The sequence below is a fragment of the Acipenser ruthenus genome, chromosome 59 (assembly GCF_902713425.1).
Source record: "Acipenser ruthenus chromosome 59, fAciRut3.2 maternal haplotype, whole genome shotgun sequence".
Lineage (NCBI taxonomy): Eukaryota > Metazoa > Chordata > Actinopteri > Acipenseriformes > Acipenseridae > Acipenser > Acipenser ruthenus.
This window is the reverse complement of record NC_081247.1, coordinates 2,457,665-2,462,501: the sequence shown is the minus strand read 5'-3', so window position 1 is coordinate 2,462,501 and position 4,837 is coordinate 2,457,665. Positions and strand designations below refer to the sequence as shown.

General features: G+C 43.4%; 1 protein-coding gene across 1 annotated transcript in view; it reads right to left on the bottom strand.

The window, feature by feature from the left end:
- LOC117409923 (myeloid-associated differentiation marker homolog) overlaps nt 1–1,294 on the bottom strand; it is a 10,797-nt gene extending 9,503 nt beyond the window's left edge. Inside the window, exon 1 of the mRNA XM_059018416.1 lies at nt 1,168–1,294. The gene's annotated coding sequence lies outside the window, so the exon portion shown is untranslated. The remainder of the gene's footprint in view (nt 1–1,167) is intronic.
- Between the last annotated feature and the right edge of the window lie 3,543 nt (nt 1,295–4,837).

The following is a 4,837-nucleotide window of genomic DNA, read 5'->3' as shown; positions in this document are numbered from 1 at the left end:
TTAGTTTATATAAGAGACACCCTACACACCACGGATTAGTTTATATAAGAGACACCCTACACACCACGGATTAGTTTATATAAGAGACACCCTACACACCACGGATTAGTTTCTATAAAACACACCCTGCACACCGCGGATTAGTTTATATAAAACACACCCTACACACCACGGATTAGATTATATAAGACACACCCTACACACCGCGGATTCGTTTGTATAAGACACACCCCACTCTTAAAATGCTTCATGTATATGCGTGGCTTTGCTTTGCCATGCTTTCATTGTGATGTTCACACTTTGCTGTGTTGTAGTGCGGGGAACTTTTATAACAGACAAGCTCCCTTTGAAATATGACTGAATTAATAAATACATGTAGCTTACCGCTCAATAAAACAGCCTGTACCAAACTCACCTTGCAATCAAGCCGAGTAAACCAGCGCACTCTGTAGCCAGCATTGCGTGTAATATACAGCTCTGCTTGTGAGACGCTCATCCTGCCCTCAGTTTAAGACACACGATTTAACTAGGCGAGTTTAGAATTTGTTTTCTTTTTTCGCAGTTTTCATAATTTCTCTGTGTGCATGTGTAATTATATAAAGATGGTTTGAACTGCGTTGTACATAACGGCTGGTTTCACAGACGCGATTAGCGCAGGTCTTGGGCTGTAGTACCAAACTAGGCGGGGCTCGTTTTTAAAATGTACAAAAAATAATTTATTATCCAAGTTCTTAAAAAAAATAACACTAAAAGAAACTTGAATACAACAACAAAGTTTCGACTAGAACTTCTATATATATGACTTCAAAAAACAGCAAACAGCTCTATATCCAAGAAGAATCAGGACCCAGCAGGATCAAGCACTAGAAACCGATTTGGTAAATCGCTTGTAAACTAGTTTAGCTACAGGTTAGCAATAATAAAAAATAATAAAAAGTCTACTATCTGTCTGTTGAAACGATGAAGCAGAAAAGCCATTCCCGCATTTTGTTGTGGCCTCTGTGAAATATACTCAAATTTGTCATCTTTCCAGAACATAACAATCCCACAAGTAATCTCTCAAAGAGAGCACACGTCACACAGTAATAAAGCCAGTCTGGAATAGTTTTGTATGGACCGTTATTACACGGTAAAGTTCAGAGTGTTTGAAATTCTTTGTCCTCTTACCTTTCCCCTCTCGTAGCCACAATCTCTTTCCTCGCTGGATTTTTGAGGCGTGTGCCGTGCAGCGACAAGACTGCTAGTTAAACAAAAGTGAGAAAATAAATTCGTCACAACAGATCCTTATATGGAACAGACTCGCCCTTATCCCCCCCCCCCTCCCCTCCCCACACACACACCCCTACCCACCCCCACCCCCCACCTCTCCCCCCCCTCTCTCTCTCTCTCTCTCTCTCTCTCTCTCTCTCTCTCCTGTCTTTTTAGCATTTATTCTTAAACATAATTATAAATGTTCAGCACAGTAAAAGCCCAGTAAAGTGTAGCACGCACAGTGGAAGCATTGTAAAGCACAGAGAGGTGTGGTAAAGCATAGGGAAGCATTGTAAAGCACAGAGAGGTCTGGTAAAGCATAGGGAAGCATTGTAAAGCACAGAGAGGTGAGGTAAAGCATAGGGAAGCATTGTAAAGCACAGAGAGGTCTGGTGAAGCATAGGGAAGCATTGTAAAGCACAGAGAGGTCTGGTAAAGCATAGGGAAGCATTGTAAAGCACAGAGAGGTCTGGTAAAGCATAGGGAAGCATTGTAAAGCACAGAGAGGTGAGGTAAAGCATAGGGAAGCATTGTAAAGCACAGAGAGGTCTGGTAAAGCATAGGGAAGCATTGTAAAGCACAGAGAGGTGAGGTAAAGCATAGGGAAGCATTGTAAAGCACAGAGAGGTCTGGTGAAGCATAGGGAAGCATTGTAAAGCACAGAGAGGTCTGGTAAAGCATAGGGAAGCATTGTAAAGCACAGAGAGGTCTGGTAAAGCATAGGGAAGCATTGCAAAGCACAGAGAGGTATGGTAAAGCATAGGGAAGCATTGTACAGCACAGAGAGGTCTGGTAAAGCATAGGGAAGCATTGTAAAGCACAGAGAGGTGTGGTAAAGCATAGGGAAGCATTGTAAAACACAGAGAGGTCTGGTAAAGCATAGGGAAGCATTGTAAAGCACAGAGAGGTCTTGTAAAGCATAGGGAAGCATTGTAAAGCACAGAGAGGTCTGGTAAAGCATAGGGAAGCATTGTAAAGCACAGAGAGGTCTGGTAAAGCATAGGGAAGCATTGTAAAGCACAGAGAGGTCTGGTAAAGCATAGGGAAGCATTGTAAAGCACAGAGAGGTGTGGTAAAGCACAGGGAAGCATTGTAAAGCACAGAGAGGTCTGGTAAAGCATAGGGAAGCATTGTAAAGCACAGAGAGGTCTGGTAAAGCATAGGGAAGCATTGTAAAGCACAGAGAGGTCTGGTAAAGCATAGGGAAGCATTGTAAAGCACAGAGAGGTCTGGTAAAGCATAGGGAAGCATTGTAAAGCACAGAGAGGTCTGGTAAAGCATAGGGAAGCATTGTAAAGCACAGATAGGTCTGGTAAAGCATAGGGAAGCATTGTAAAGCACAGAGAGGTCTGGTAAAGCATAGGGAAGCATTGTAAAGCACAGAGAGGTCTGGTAAAGCATAGGGAAGCATTGTAAAGCACAGAGAGGTCTGGCAAAGCATAGGGAAGCATTGTAAAGCACAGAGAGGTCTGGTAAAGCATAGGGAAGCATTGTAAAGCACAGAGAGGTCTGGTAAAGCATAGGGAAGCATTGTAAAGCACAGAGAGGTCTGGTAAAGCATAGGGAAGCATTGTAAAGCACAGAGAGGTCTGGTAAAGCATAGGGAAGCATTGTAAAGCACAGAGAGGTCTGGTAAAGCATAGGGAAGCATTGTAAAGCACAGAGAGGTGAGGTAAAGCATAGGGAAGCATTGTAAAGCACAGAGAGGTCTGGTAAAGCATAGGGAAGCATTGTAAAGCACAGAGAGGTGAGGTAAAGCATAGGGAAGCATTGTAAAGCACAGAGAGGTCTGGTGAAGCATAGGGAAGCATTGTAAAGCACAGAGAGGTCTGGTAAAGCATAGGGAAGCATTGTAAAGCACAGAGAGGTCTGGTAAAGCATAGGGAAGCATTGCAAAGCACAGAGAGGTATGGTAAAGCATAGGGAAGCATTGTACAGCACAGAGAGGTCTGGTAAAGCATAGGGAAGCATTGTAAAGCACAGAGAGGTGTGGTAAAGCATAGGGAAGCATTGTAAAACACAGAGAGGTCTGGTAAAGCATAGGGAAGCATTGTAAAGCACAGAGAGGTCTTGTAAAGCATAGGGAAGCATTGTAAAGCACAGAGAGGTCTGGTAAAGCATAGGGAAGCATTGTAAAGCACAGAGAGGTCTGGTAAAGCATAGGGAAGCATTGTAAAGCACAGAGAGGTCTGGTAAAGCATAGGGAAGCATTGTAAAGCACAGAGAGGTGTGGTAAAGCACAGGGAAGCATTGTAAAGCACAGAGAGGTCTGGTAAAGCATAGGGAAGCATTGTAAAGCACAGAGAGGTCTGGTAAAGCATAGGGAAGCATTGTAAAGCACAGAGAGGTCTGGTAAAGCATAGGGAAGCATTGTAAAGCACAGAGAGGTCTGGTAAAGCATAGGGAAGCATTGTAAAGCACAGAGAGGTCTGGTAAAGCATAGGGAAGCATTGTAAAGCACAGATAGGTCTGGTAAAGCATAGGGAAGCATTGTAAAGCACAGAGAGGTCTGGTAAAGCATAGGGAAGCATTGTAAAGCACAGAGAGGTCTGGTAAAGCATAGGGAAGCATTGTAAAGCACAGAGAGGTCTGGCAAAGCATAGGGAAGCATTGTAAAGCACAGAGAGGTCTGGTAAAGCATAGGGAAGCATTGTAAAGCACAGAGAGGTCTGGTAAAGCATAGGGAAGCATTGTAAAGCACAGAGAGGTCTGGTAAAGCATAGGGAAGCATTGTAAAGCACAGAGAGGTCTGGTAAAGCATAGGGAAGCACTGTAAAGCACAGAGCAATAATATTTAAAAACATGGAAACTAAGCCTTATAAAAGTTACCCATAGTAAAAGTATAGCAAATTGTAACAAAGCACAGTGAAAGCATTGGCAAGCATTGTAAAGTACGAGAGGTATGTTTTTTTTTAACTGTGGTAAATGCATAGTATAATAACCATGGAAAACGCAAAAAGGGAACACGGGAAAATTTACTGTGGTAAGCTCTTCTGAGGAACTCATTATTCATATTTTACTGAGAGTATTATATTGCTTATGTGTCTGTACACCAATCCCCCCCCCCCCCCCGCCCTCCTCCTATCTCTCTCCACGTATGTTAGGTGCGGTTTCTGTTCAGAAACAGAATTCAGGAAGCAGATTGACGTAACAACGCTCTTACGGAGGACCTACTGGGTTGTATCCAAGCAAACAGACTGAGCCACGACACAAAACTCTATACTACTCCGCCTCTCTTTAAAAAACCAAACCGTTATAATGTATGGAAATGATTAAAACACGTTTTTTATGCGGTCAGGCTTTACACAGAAACGTGTTGCATTTTAGTTAGACAGCATTTATGCAGCAGTGGTACCAGCCATGATTCAGACAGTTCCCCTAAGTTTCAATAGCCTTAATTTTATATTGTAACGGCGCGTCTATCCTGAATATTAGGGCTGTGCCGTTGGGGTCCGCTTTTGCCTACAGCAACACCAGCCTGCAGTAAGCGTGCACGTATGAGGGGCGCCGTTTCGCACTAAAGTCTGTCACATACGGCGAGTGAAGGGTCAGGTTTCTGCGCAGAGGGAATCGGTTCATACTGAGC